The sequence below is a fragment of the Equus przewalskii genome, chromosome 29, assembly GCF_037783145.1.
Source record: "Equus przewalskii isolate Varuska chromosome 29, EquPr2, whole genome shotgun sequence".
In the NCBI taxonomy this organism is placed as follows: Eukaryota; Metazoa; Chordata; class Mammalia; order Perissodactyla; family Equidae; genus Equus; species Equus przewalskii.
In genome coordinates this window covers 18639502-18654636 of record NC_091859.1, presented here as the reverse complement: position 1 = coordinate 18654636, position 15135 = coordinate 18639502, and the positions used below count along the sequence as shown (strand labels likewise).

General features: G+C 41.1%; 1 long non-coding RNA gene across 1 annotated transcript; it reads left to right on the top strand.

The window, feature by feature from the left end:
* The first annotated feature begins 2789 nt into the window (after window positions 1-2789).
* Window positions 2790-4812, top strand: LOC139080220 (uncharacterized). Its single transcript, XR_011534541.1, has 3 exons — window positions 2790-2914; window positions 3517-3574; window positions 4657-4812. It is a non-coding gene; the product is annotated as an uncharacterized lncRNA (long non-coding RNA).
* Window positions 4813-15135: the final 10323 nt, after the last annotated feature.

Sequence of the window (15135 nt, the reverse complement as noted above, 5' to 3'; positions counted from 1 at the left end):
CTGTGAATGGTGATGGGTTTTCTGGGACTTACACCATTTTAGTGCCCACTGAGGATAAATTTTGGGCACTTCCAGTACATGGATAAACTGGGGATATACAGTTGTCCTGAGCACTGAATCGACTATGGTGTTTTTCCAGGGAGTTTGTTCAAAATGAGTCTTCAAGGCTTCAAACCATTGGGCCCAGATCTCATATGCTTATGAGACCTCATGTGTTTTATAAGAAGATATAACCAAACTGCATGTTGTCTTTTTTCCTCCCCTGCTTCCTTTTAAATCTCTTTTGCGTTACTTCTTTTAGTTTGTTCCCTTGCTTTAAAATTTATATGAACCATCGTCTTAGAATATTATTTTAAATTTCAAAGGAGGCCTTGGATTTGAAAACAGTTTTTTAATTTCCCCCACATTTGGTCTGGGTGGTGATTGTACTAAATCAGCCTTTTACGGAAACACTATCATTAAAAACTTCTCATGGTCTCTAGGGACAGGATTTGGAAGCACAACACAAGCCTTTCTGATTAGGGCTCTGGGAACTCCCACTTTGTTTGCAATGGTTTTGTTTTGTTTTTGATTTATAATAACTTCCAGCGAATGGTCCTGTTTTAGAGCTATTTAAAGAAATTCTAAACTAAAATTGTAAAGGAACTGGATGAAAAACATTAACAAAAAACATTAACACAATAAATAAATTTGTGTCCCCACCCCCAGCAGTGCACAATCCTTCAAACCTTCCTCCTTATTTTTACCCTTTTCTTTGATTTGACTTGCTGTCGCCCTTAGCCTCCCTCCTCACCCTCAGGGGGCCTGGCCATTTCTCTGGGCTTTAGAGGCTTGTAGCTGCTTCCTTTCATTCTTTCTCCTGTAATCCTCCAAGCTCTCGGTTCTGTTTCACCCTCCCACTAACTTTTCTTGTTTTCCATTGCCTGATCTTCCTGCGGGCCGCTCCACCATCTTTCTCTTCATTTCCTTTACCCTGAAGCTCAGAGGCCTCTTTTCCTTGCCTTCCAGTTCATTCTGCTACTAATCAGAAGCCACCTCTTAATCTTGGAGGCTTTCTTTTTTTTTCAGAAATCAATTCAAATCTGGACTGATGGTTTTGTGGAACTCTCAGAGCAGGAATTTCCTGACCTAGCGAAGCAAACAACAGAGCATAGCATCCTAGGTTTCAGAAGGAATTGTTCTGGCTTAAGGAGGATAACTAAACATGCCTCTCCCCACTACAAGCTATGAAAAATAGATAGGGGAGGCAGATGGGAGCTCAAAATATGAGCTATTGATAAATATTGATACTTATTGATAAAGCTGGACTAGAGACCCTGGCTTGACCTGTGGTCAGAACCAAGCTTCCACCTTAAACTGTCCCATCTGGTCACTGGCAGAGCAGCCAGGCAACCAAATATTGAGAACCCTCCCCAGGTACCTCACAGCATGGAGGAGGGACAAATGTGAGGCTGCTGAGAGCTCTCGTGTTTCAACCTTGGCGATGCCCCTCTCATACTGTTCCCTCCAGGAACATTATGCAAATGCAAGTACACAGCTAATGCTGATGCTCAGCCCCTAATTTTAGCCATTAGATCAAATCATGTGTAAGAATTAATTTAAATTAACCTATCCCTTTACCTAAGCCATCAATACAATTTTATAAAATTCTGACTGAACACTCGGTAACTTTATGAGTACCAAGGATGCAAAAGTGAATTGGGCACAGACAACTTAGGCCAACATGGTACAGGTTCAGGAAAGTTATACATAATTGTATGCAAAAATATTGTCTAGGAGTCCCGTATGAAAAATCCTCACGGAGAAAGCGATCTTTGTTTGGTAAGTGCTTTTATAAATTCATTTAGGCAGAATAGATGGGTTTTGTAAAGCTTGAAACATATAGAATTTGGAGGGCCCTTTCTGATAGAATATAAAATTATGAATTTAAAATCAGGTTCAAAAGTTAATGTCTAGGATGAGAATAGAAATCACAAAAGAATTCCTAAGGCCTTGGAGATACAGGTCCCTTGCTTCTGAGATCTTTTGAGGCATTTTCTCAGAAATGCTCCACATTTGCCCCTTGGTTTCTTGCTCCACCTGGAACACTCTACAGCTCCCAGTGACTCCCAGAACTCAGAAGGAGTGTGCAAGTGGTGCCTGAAACTTAAGTGTCAATGGCTTCAGGGTCAATCTGCTATAGGGTAAATTTCCAGAGTTTGAGTGTGATTGGACCATATCTTTGAATAGTGGGGGGATAAGTTTGCAAAAATGAGAGGGGCATGGAAGAGCTCTATACCATACAGTGTACCATGATGGCCTCCCATACCCCCACCAATCTTCAGGAAAAACTACCAACATCACTTTAGGCCCCTTGTGTTTGTGTTTGTGTTTCTTATGAAAATGGGTGAAAAATTACTTCGGCGTCTTGGTTGGTGTGGGATCAAAACGGAGCCGAGAAGTGAATAAACATGTAAATTATCTACGTTGCAGTATCTTCGATGCCATGATAGATTTTTATTGGAACTATGCTTATAATATATAACAGTATATACACCAAACCCTTACAAAATATAACACACACTCATATATTGTAAGGATATTTACATTTGCATCTGGTACTAGATTAATTTATGCCATATCTCAAACTGAAAATATCTAAAATCATTAATTTTTTTCCTGAAGGCTTCTCATGTATTTCAGACCTCAGTTAATGTCACTTACATCCATGCCATCCCTCCAAACCAGAATCCAAAGTCACCAAGTCTTGTCTGTTGCACTAACGATGTAAGATTTGTTCCCCTCTTCCCTGTCTTGACCAGTGGGTGCCCTTTTAAAGAGCCCTGCTGTCTCCTAAGATGATGAAGGCTGCCATGGTAGACAGAATAGTGCCCCGCCCCCACCAAAGATGTCTACATCCTAGTCCCTGGAACCTGTGAGTATGTTACCTTACGTGGCAAAAGAGACTTTGCAGATGTGTTTAAGGGGACAGACCTTGAGATGGGGAGACTATCTTGATTTTCTGAGTCCAATGTAATCACAAGGGTCCTTATAAGAGGGAGACAGCAGGCTCAGACTAAAAAGAGAAGGAAAAGTGACTCTGGAAACAGAGGGAGAGGGAGCGGGGTGAGGGAGGAGAGAAAGGGAGATTTTTGAAGATGCTAGATTGCTGGCTTTGAAAATGGAGAAAGAGGCCACTCCTGCGAGCAATGTAGATAGCTTCCAAAAACTGAAAAAGGCGACAAAACAGATTTTCCCCTGGAGCTGTCAGAAGCGACACAGCCCCAACACCACCTCGACTTTAGCCCAGGACTTGAGGCCTCCAGAGCTGTAAGAATAATGAGTTTGTATTGTTTTAAGCCACTGTGTTTGTGGTCATTTTGTACGGCAGTAATGAGGAGCTATTACAGTGTCGATAATTCATTCTTTGCCACTGTGGTTGAAATGGTCCCTTCATCAGTCTAGAGTATTAAAAAAGCTAACACAGTTAAAAAAAAATTAACTGAAAGTTAAAGCCTTCACTTTCTTTCCTTTCAGGCTTTCTTCTTCTCTTTGTGTTGATGCCGAATTCTAGGAACCAACCTAGAACGAAGAGGTAGGTCAGTGCTACTTAGAAACCCCAGGTGGCAAGAGAATAGGGGACGCTGATCCACCAGAGCTGGTTTGTGGGTTTCATAGCATCTCAGTGGAAAACCTGTGGAGTTGGGGCACAAGCATCTACTGCTGTGATGGTGGTCTTGCTGGGCCGGGCCTTAGTGGTTATTCAGCTGAGGATGATCCTGGTCTCTCAAAAGGCCAAGCCATTTTCCTAATGCTGTCGTATTCACACCTGGAGATGCTTCCAGTCTTAGCCACTCTGTGCCAGAACCCCTAAGCCCTGCTGTTAAGGCTTATTACTAGTCCAGACACCCTTTCCCTAAGAAGGAGCCCTTTTTATAGCTCCTTTTACTGCCAAGAGACCTCAGTGGATATCATCTCAATGCATTAAAGATGTCAAAAATCCATTTAATCTTCAAGGAAAATGAATGGGATCACAACCTCTTTCCTTCTAAGGAGGCAATTTGGTCCAACGTAAAACTTCTGCCCCACTCCCTTGTGAGCAGCTCTCTACACCCCGGATATTGGGAAGAGACAAAAGACACAATTTCATCTTCCCCAGAGAAATAGAGCCCGCCCCCCTTATCTTACATAATAGCCTTGAAGTAAGGACAGTAGGTTACTGGGAAGCCAATTTTCAATATTGTGGGAAGAAACACTTTGTCCTCTATAGGTTGTCACTAAAAGAACCAAACATTACAAGAGTTAAAAAGCTAAGCGGCATCTTCAGGAAGAGACGTAAGTGCCCTGAAAGTTCCCATCACTCATGTAACTTGAAGTCTGGTCATTGCCACAGTCCCAGTGTGCCGCGGCTGTGTGGGTCTCCTCCAGCTTTCTCTGCCTTTAGAAATGTGAATTAGTGAATTGCTGGAATCACCACCGGACACACGCTCCAGTTTCTAGAGGAGAAGATGACTGCCAGGAGCTGCATTTGGAACGATCTTTTGGCCACCTGAAAACCGACTGAAACTGCTATTTCACTCACTGTTACCTTCTGCGTTTTAGAAGCGTATCAACTGTCTGGGGTGCCTTGATTCCAGCAAATATTCCCTGTTATTCTATTTTCTTTTTATTTTACAGATTTTAAAGTTTGGGCTCTAGTGACAAGGAAGAACAAATCTATTTTTATATTTTCACTAACATCTCCCCTTGTCTTAAATGTCTACCCCGGGCCTTCATCTAGGCAAAAGTAAACAAAGATACAAAGAAATAAAAGCTTTAACAATTTTAAAGAAATTTATTGAAAACATTCTGTCTTCTAGGCACTGTGCCAGGTGCTGAAAATATAAAAATGAATTAAATCTAGTCCCTGTTCTAGAGAACTCCCAGTTTCATGGTGGAATAAAGCACATCGCCACTGTTAAGTACATAATCACTCAGTTGATATCTGAACTCCTACTTTGTGCAAGTTTCTGTAGTTTCAAAACTGAACACAACAGACATGGAGCCTGCCCACCTGTAGCTTAGAGTCTGGCAAGCAGAGCAGCCATGCAACTAATTTTTGTAACTATGATCAAAGCATTATATGGAAATGTTTAAGAGGGCCACCACTTCAAACTTGAAGGGCAGGACAAATATTGGTTTGGAAATAGTGGTGACAATTAGGGGTGGGAGCGGGAAAGATGGCAGAGAGAAGCACGTACATGTACAAAAAGTCTTGAGGCTAGAACAAGTATGAAGTGTCCTGAAAACGAAAGGCAAGCTGTTAGGGTGGAGTAAAAAGTGGGGGGAGGGGAGGACGCATGGGTTATGCTTTAAAACCTTAACAGCAGGTGAACTATCTCAAGGATAAAGATACATCAACATCAAGAACTTTTTCTTACGATAAAACAATTGTACATGTTTATGTGTGTTGCTTCAGGTACTTATTCATCCGATAAACACTTCCCGAAAGCTCATTATGTGCTAGCTCTCTGGTAGATGCTGAGAATAAAAAGATGAAAAAGGCGGGGTCTTTATACGCACATTAAGGAACAGTTTGTATCAGGATGGAGGCAGATACAAGATAGGATAAAAACAGAGATGAAGAAACAATCCTATGTTCACGCTATTTTAAAAAGAGGTACAATTCTTATGCAACTATTCTGGGATTTCTGGCCCAAATCAAGTCTAAAAATAATAAAGGCCAGCCTGGTGGCATAGTGCTTAAGTTCACGCACTCCACTTCGGCACCTGGGGTTTGTGGGTTCAGATCCTGGGCGTGGACCTACACGCTGCTCATCAAGCCATGCTATGGTGACATCCCATATACAAAGTAGAGGAAGATTGGCATAGGCATTAGCTCAGGGACCATGTTTCTCAAGCAAAAAGAGGAAGATTGGCAACACATGTTCGCTCAGGGCCAATCTTCTTCACCAAAAATAAAAAACAAGGGAGTGCTATATGGCTGTAGAACTCCAATTTGGTTATATGTTTGACTCTGGGCAGGTTTTACATTTGCAAGTGCCTGAGTTCCTGTTTAGACCTGGTGGATTTCAATCTGTGGAGGTGAGACCCAAGAATCTAGAATTTTAAAAACCACCCCCAATGATCCTGTGTATATTCTGCAAATGGCATTTGGAAACTACTGAAGCAGAGCATGGTACCTGTGAGGCCACAGAGGCATTTCCCAAAAGTGTGCTGCAGGCTGTTAATAGGTGACATTTGAAAAAAGGGATTAGCGGTCTAATGGGTTAAACTGTGTCCCCATCCCTCCCAAATTCTTAAGTGAATCCTAACTCCCAGTACTGCAGACTATGCCCTTATTTGGAGATGGGGTCTTTATAGGGTTATCAAGTTAAAATGAGGTCATTAGGGTAGATCTTAATCCAATATGACTGGTGTCCTTATCAAAAGGAGAAATTTGGACACAGATCAATCCACAGGGAGAACGCCATGTGAACATGAAGACAGCCATCCACAAGCCTCAGAGAGAGGTCTGGAACAGACCCTCCCCTCGGAGTCCTGAGAAGGAACCAATTCTGTTAACACCTTCGTCTCAGACTCCTGGGCTCCAGAATTGAGAGACAATAAATTTCTGCAGTTTAAACCACCTGTTTGTGATACTTTCTGAAGTCAGCCCTAGCAAACTAATGTAAGCAATTAAGCGAGTTTTGGAAATTCTGAATTAAAGAGAGTTAAAAAGATTTATCGGCTGCAGGGAGCTCAGAAACTCAGATGTGCTAATGTGTCCCGTGGCCCTCCGAGAGGGCACAGCGTGTGTACCTCATCCCAAATTTGAATGACAGAATGCTTTTCATTTATAGCAGAGATTTCGTGAGACTGGTGTGCTGTGGTCCCAAGGCAGGGAAAGACTGGGCTCACTTCTCTTGAGGAACTAGCCATGTTGTGGCTCACAACTGCAGAAAGGTCAGCCTCATGGAGCTTGGCTGCTTTCAGTAAATGTGTGGAGGTCAACATTTTTGAATGCAATAGTTCAGATCCATCACACCTCCTGGAAAAACCAGCTCTAAGGAAATAACCTACTGGAAGTTATCAGAAACCATCTTTCTTGATCTATGAATCCTTTGATTCTTGCTGTTTTGTATCAGCGGCACTAGAAGCAGCCTTTTGAAGGGAGAAAGCCAAGAAGTACTGTGTTGTCTCCTTTAGTGGGAGTTGTTCAGGAAATGTAGGAAAAACATATGCAGGGGTGATTCTATCAAACTGAACACTCCACTACACACTTGTCTTCCAAGCACTCCATTTATTCCTATTGTTCTCTCATACCTTGCCAAAATGGTGATCCATCTTTCTGGAAATGGAACATTGAGAGAGAAATGGACCATTGTTACTGTCACTGGTTAAAAAGCAAGACTGCAGGGGCCGGCTCCATGGCAGAGTGGTTAAGTTCGCGCGCTCCGCTGCGGGGGCCCAGGGTTCGGATCCTGGGCGCGGACATGGCACCACTCATCAGGCCACGTTGAGGCGGCGTCCCACATCCCACAACTAGAAGGACCTGCAACTAAGACATACAACAGTGGACGGGGGGGTTTGGGGAGATAAAGCAGAAAAAAAAAAAAGCAAAATTGCAAAAATTTAACTTGTGTATTTTGGTTATTAAACACACACACGCAGAGTGACGGAAATGGGAACTAAATGAACCCAGGCTTTTTAAAAACTTTTGCAAAATTGCAGCACTTCAACTTATTTATCTCATGTTTTACATTATTTAGGGCTGGACTTATATATATGAAAGTTTTAGACTTCATATTTGATCTACAATTGTGACAAATGTTTGTGAACACACCCTGTAAAAAGTTGGGATCGTGCAAACAAAACATTCATCAACTTTTGCGTCATCTTTGAAAGCCATTATTTATAAATGCAACCCACCCTTCACAGACCCCTTCAGCTCCACCTACCTCCTGTAGACTTGAGGATTCAACTCATTCAACATTTGCCCCCCATCTCAACAGTTTCCAGTAACCAGTGCCCTCTGCAAACAAAAATGCAGTGCCTTTAGCTCTATGTCCAGAGTTTCTGACTTATTCGATCTGGGTAAGTTGAGAAACGTTTATATTTTTAACAGGCATCCCAGGTGAATCTAACGATCAGCTCAATTTGAGAACCGAAACTACTGATTCGGCATTTGCCATATGCTGCCTCGTCTGCTAGTCAGCCTTCCTCATTCGGGCCCATCCTTTCCTTAACTGAATTAAATTTTTTTAAATTTAAAAACTATGTTTCTGAGAGCTAAAAAGTTATTTCAATGCTATTCTTTCATCTCTGTAAGTGTCCTTTTGTTCTTTGTTACAGTGGTTATCGGTCTCCTCTGGCAATTCTATTTTAGCAGAAGAATATTCATCTTGGCCTGTAGATTATTATTCCTCAATCTGACTATTGGTTCCCTTTGGGGTGTTCATCATTTTCACTGCAGACCCTGGTTCTAATTGCCTGGGTTAGTGTTTAGAGGAGGTGCAGGAATGGAGGGAGATACAGCATTCTTGGTCCCTATTGGGAAATTGTCAAGAGGAAGTCCCTTCCCCACAAAGCTACAAGGTGGCCAACTAGCCTCAAGGGCAGAAAGGACCTGAACCCATCTGTCTAGCTCCGTCCAAACTCTTCCAAAACCAGGGAAATCAGCAGGTGCCTCCAAGATCATCTCTCAGGCTTGCCCACTTCCCTTTTGGGTTCACAGATCCCCCAGAGCTGCACTCTCTCCAGGAAGCTTGGTGCTCTGATTCTTGCCCCCAGTTCATCATTATTGGTTCATGGAAATCAGCTCACTGCCAGCTCTCTCTAGCTGGACCCGCACAGATGGGAGGTCTTGCATGCATCCTCCAGGCTCCACTTACTACCCCACCCCAAAGATGCTCTACTTAAGATAGGTAGCTGGAAGTTGATTAGAATTCGAATGCTGGGCAGGGCGGGGGGAGTCTAGGAGAGGGAGTAGTATGGGTGCTCAGGTCACCATTTTCCCAGCATTCTCTCACTGTTATTGAACTTTCCATCTGTGCATGCCTGATTTCTCCAGCTAAGGGAATTTGGATATATCTCTTAACCTCACCGTGACTTACTTTCCTTATTTTGAAAGCAGAGATAATAATAACCTCCACATAAAATTGGCATTTAAATCACAGCTATCAGTATTGCACACTCTTTCTGTGCCAGGCACCTGGCTAAGTAATTTACATGCATTAATGCCAGTGAGATAACACAACCGATGCACTTAGCATGTGGCCAGGCACAGGTGCGTGCTCCATACATGCCAATTGTTCTCTTCTGTTCTTGCTCTCAGTTGCTGACCTCAATGAGGGTAGATGCCGTCTTGCACGTTTTTACAGTCCCCCCGTCCCCTCTGCACTTTATACCCTATCTTGCATAGAGGCACTCAATGTATTTGTTGGTTGACTAACTGAATAAATCATATGCTTCCAAACGGCATTTCCTATTTTCTCTACACTTGGTCAACTCAATTAATTTTATGTTTCTAAAAGCTCCAGCTAAAACTCACTTCTTTTGCAAAACTGCATGTAATCTCTCTCCTCTAATAGAATTTCATCTACACGTTTTATAGGTTACTTATTCCCAATTTTACCTCACATTCAGGTTATTTCTGTATATGAGCTATATTCCTTCCTAGAATCCACTCCTTCTCTGCTCCAAGTCAAGGACCGTCCTATATCTGGAGCACCTTCTGTTAAATCCTGCCCCTAAAACCCGGGAGAATTGCCACAGGAAATGAGAGAGGAATCCTTTCTTCATTTCTTCAAGAGGAAAAGCAGTCAACTTGGAAATGGATCATGTGAAGCAAGACAAATTTTGCAAGTTAGAGGGTGGATATGCAGGGAAAATACGGTAGAAGATCCTGGTAAAATGTTGTGTTGGCATAACTTGGGCATCTCGCTCTCTCTTGTGAGTACTTTTTTAAGTGAGTTTTTTTCCTACGATGCCCATAGGCCCATCTACTCAAATAAATTAGCATTTCTATCTCAATTGACTCAGCTTTTCTTTTTAAATGATTAATTAATATTTTAGTATAGTCACTCTATATTTTACAAAAACTTTCTTTTATAAGTAATTGTGTTTTGGAGGACAGCTCTTCATGAGTTGGAATCTGATCGTGCTTTATGGCCAATAGCTACCCCAGCCGTAGGTGCTGGGGTTCAGCTTAGTGTAATACACACTCATTCGTTGTATGGTGTGGGCTCTGCCTTATGGTAGGAACTTTTAGGAGAACCCGACTTGAGTCCCTGCCTCCTGTGACTAGAAGCCAGCAATGGTCAGGAGGTAAGAACATGGATATGGACATTCACACACCAGGGTTTGACTTCTGAAATCCCACTTCCAATACCCTCTGGATCCATAATAAGCTTGATATGCAACAAGCTTTTAATATATATTAACTATTATTACTGATAAGGAAGTAGGATGCTTGGAAAAATTTTCTAAAGTATAGGTACTGAAAGACAAGGTCCTAGTTTGGTTTATTTTGGAAGATTCCACACTGCCTGGCACAGGATCCTACTGCAGGTGTTGGGGCTAACCACTTCCAGAGTGTGAAGTTGTGCCTGGAAGGTGGCTGCCCCATCAGGGAACACATTTCTCAACCACCTTGCATTTGGTGTAGCTATGTGATTGTGGCTGTGTGAGCAGAAGGTGGTTACAAACAGCGGAGCCTTCTCAAGCTTCTTTTCCATTATCTTGGATAAAGGCAGAGGACTCCAAGGCTCTAGAAGATGGTGGAGACGTGGGGTGGAAGGATTAGGGCCCCGTGAATCCTATGAGGCACTCTCATTGCACTGTTCTTCTCAATGAAAGTTAAATCTTCATGTTATTAAAATTTGGCCCCTGAAATTTGGGGGCTTATTGATTACACCAACTTGCATTGCCTTAGCTAATACTGTGGTTCAACAAATTTGTTGAAGGAATAAATGGGCTGTATTATTAAATCACTCCTCGTACAATGGCATTTGGTACATAAATATGGACATATGATAAACCCATTGAACTTATTTCATGACTCTGTCTGTGGTCTCAAATAGAAACAGTTACAGTCAATCAGAATTTGGAGAGAAGCAGTGAGGTGGGGTAGTTCTAAGGCAATATAATGGCTTTTCTTCTTCATATTTCTTAAAATACATCAGATCTTTGTAAAAAAGAAGGAAGCAGGGGCCAGCCCAGTGGTGTAGTTTGTGCTCTGCTTCAGCCACCTGGTGTTCAAATGTTTGGATCCCAGGTGTGGACCTACACACTGCTCATCAAGCCATGCTGTGGTGGCATCCCACATAAAATAGAAGAAGATTGGCACAGATGTTAGCTCAGGGCCAATCTTCCTCACCAAAAAAAAAAAAAAAGAAGAAGAAGAAGAAGACGACGAAGAAGAAGAAGGAAACAAAAGAACCACGGAGTGGAGTCGGGGTGGGGAAGCTCTTGTACATTGTTGAACTGTTTCATCTTAGTAGCCAACTAATGAATGAAATGGAAGCATTTGCCTGTATGTTTTCTGTTCCATCTATTGTGCATTTTTGTCTTTTTAAAACAATGTGTGGGATTGCAAATTATAGCCAATAATTCCCTAACTGAACTAAAACAGAATTAGAAAGGGATGCTAATAGCTTTTGTGTTTAGAAGTGTAATGTCTTCCTGTGAGTTATTTTATGAGTGAAGTGTCTGGAATTGCTTATGAATACTGGGGTATAGATTTTTTTTTCTTTCCTTTTTCTTTTTTTAACTAAGAGAACTTAAACATGACATTAAAAAACATTTTATCTTGTGGTAGAAATGTCAGCTACATTTCAATTCACTCTTAGGCTTCCCCTAAAAGGAATGACTTTTACACATAACAATAGTCTTGTTTTTATAAGTGGTTGGTAATATCTGCAAATGTGTAAGGCATTCATTTTCCAGGAGCTCTTTTCTCCCTGGTAACACACCGGGAAATATCAGAGTGTCGTTATTTGAATTCTTTCTTATGCTCCGACTCCCAGATGAATTGAAATTCAACTTCACAGTCAAATGAGTAGCGATTTAAAGCTCAGGTGTGTATTTCCTAAGACCCTCTCAAAGGATATATAACTGCTTATGTCTTTCCTAAAGACAGCAAACTGAATTTTAATTGGATCTCGCCTCTCCCAAGAGATCATTATAACTCTACTCCGAGGCCGTATGTTATAAAGCTTCAGTATAAATTGGAACATGGAGCCCGTGTTTGGGTTTAATATTTAGAGTTGAAGTTATAACAGCTGACACCCGAGTCATTTCGGCAACTCCCCAACCCAATTTATTTAATTAGAGTCCCTCAAAAAAGGAACAGACACGCATGTATATAACTTACATGTCAAAATTCCATAAACTTTCAGATTATGAAAAACAGTTTGTTTTCTCAGGAAATAAGTCTCAAATGGGACTGGTTCCAAATTTTTCTTGTATCAACCCCACCTTGACCTTGTCAGATGGATTAACAAAAAAAGAATGAAGCAGTGGAAAAGTTTATATATATATATACATTAAAGACCTGCTGACTCAGAGCCAGACCTGGGAGATCCTTGTGTGGCAGAGAATGAATCTTCCCATTGGAGGGGGAGAGATGGTACCAAAGACCATCTTATGCATGAGCATTTCTAGAGCTAGTCTCCCTCTGATCTTAGAAACTGGCAAGACAACGTCTAAAAGGAAATCCAAACACTTGCGGGACTAATTCACCAACACCAGTAAAGAAGTCACGTGCTTCTTTGTTCTTTACAGTTTAAGAATCTATGTAGTTTTCCTCAGGTAAATCAGACTACGAAGACCAAGTTTAAAAATACTGTGAAAACATCCCAGAGTATGCTGAAGAGTGAAATTCATACTTTAAAACCCTTCAGGGGCAGTGTTATGGTCTTGCCTTATAACACAACAAAGTGGACTTTTGTGTATTATATGTAGTTAAGACTAGCTCTTTTTTTTTCCTGAAAAATTTAAGTAGTATCTTTATTCCAGACTTGAATGTTTTAGAAATCTGGATTTTTTCCCCCCTAAATTTGGAGACAGAGACTTGGACTGGCAACCAGGGGACCACAGTGGAGAGTATGAATCTTAGTTTATCTGAGATGTGGTTTCTTCAATTGTAACATTAGGGGGTTGAAGTAAGTGATCTCCAGACCATTTAAGAGTTACAACATTTCATGGTTCTAAATTTCAAGTGGCTTTTTCTCTATTTATACATCTCCAGATTTCAGCATTTTTCTGCCATGATGTAAAAGAATATTTGGATTACACACTCAGTACACTCAGTCCTGGAAGATTAGACAGACTTCAGTTTGTCCATTCTTTCTAATTTTCTTTTACTGATAATGGACTTCTTGCTTCTCCTTCATTTTCTTTATCTCTCAATGGTATCAACAGCTTCTCAGTTACTAGGCTCAAAACCTTAAAGTTTTCCTTAGTTGTTCATTCTCCTTTGTCCCTAACATTAAATCTATCACATAGTTCTGCTGGGTGCACCTCTGTGAAGGGTAAGACTAGTTTCACAAAACGGAGTTACAGAATTGGAAGGGACTCAATTTATTGGTTCATGGATTTTATAGAATTGCTTGGAGGATCTGAAAAAATATACCTGCCATCTCCCCAGAAAAAAAAAAAAAATCTACAATTTTGCATATAATTTCCAGGGATTCAAAGAATTCATGAAGTTCACCCATGGATCTCAAACTAAGAATCCTTCAACGAGGCCAAGTGTCTCTGAAGGCAAAATTTCATTCAGGAACAATCCCAGTGGATGGCTCTCAGCATCGGCTTGAGTACAAGTGATCGAAAGTGCTCAATCCTTTCTGGAGCTTTCCTTCCCTTGTTTGTAATGAAACTTTTAGTGTTGGAAAATTTATTTGGGGTTAGAATCTGTTTGCCTGTAGCTTCCACTTGACCCTAGGTCTTCGGTATTTGAAGACATCTCCATGTCCCTCCAAATCTTCCATTTTTCATGTTAAATATTTACCATCTCTTCAGTTGTGCCTTATTGCACGGCTTCCAGACTCTACTATCCTGGTCTTCTTTCTCTAGACATTCTTTAGTATTTTTATTCAATTATGGATTCTTAAGATAAATAACATTCTTCTTATGTGGTATGAATAACCAATGCAAAGTTCTTGGAAAATTATTTTCATTAAAGGCATCCAACCTTGACTGAAGTCTTGGCTCTGCGATTTGCTAGCCATTTTGACCTAGTGCTGGTCACTTAGCCTTCTCCATTTTCTCATCTGTAAAATGGGAATAGTTATACTATCATAAGTTTGTTATCTTAGCACATACTAGGTACTCAATACATGATAGATGATATTTTTATTATTAATTCAGATTAAGATTACTTAGCATATTTTGGAGGTTACATCATATTTGAGGATGGACAACAATAATCTCCAAAATATTTTTAACCAGTATTAAACTTGCCCTCCCCTACCCCAAAGCTATGATATTAAAGTTTTTTATTTAAATGCAGAACTTCATATATACTTAATATTGCTAAATTTTATTATTGCGTTTGGCTCACATGCCAGGCTCAGAAGATATTTTTGAATCCTGATCCTGTCATTCAAAGTGTCACCTGTCCTTCCCACTTTTAGGATTTCCCTCAGGTATAAGACCGAGGACCAAGCTCAACAGCACACATTAGCCATTTGTCCCCACACTGACTTGAAGTCATCAGACAACTCTATCAGGTCCAGAGTCATATAGTTTGCTGATATTTGTATACATTTGGGATTCCCCTGATCTAACCAAAAAAAAAAAAAAAAAAAAAAGAAAAAAGAAAATAACATTAGTGTGAAATGAGCCGTTCTGCATGAACTCTCCATGACGCAGCTGTTCGACTAGGTTTTTTCCAAGTCCCTTAAGTCACAACTAAATTCTATGAAGAAGGCAGGGACTGTACCTTATTAGTACAGCGTCAAACAGATTTTGAGGTGCTTCCTCGAATATATAATAGATCACTTCTTTGACTCGCAGGTCAGAGTGAAGACAATTGCAAGGGCAATAAAGCGAGAAAGCCTAGGTTTTCCAAGCACGGTCCAGTTCTCACAAATATGGCGGCTCTCTGTTCTTCCAGAGAGCTTCCAGGGAGCATGGCGGCGGAGCTCGCCAGAGTCTCCAAGCGTGCGTAGC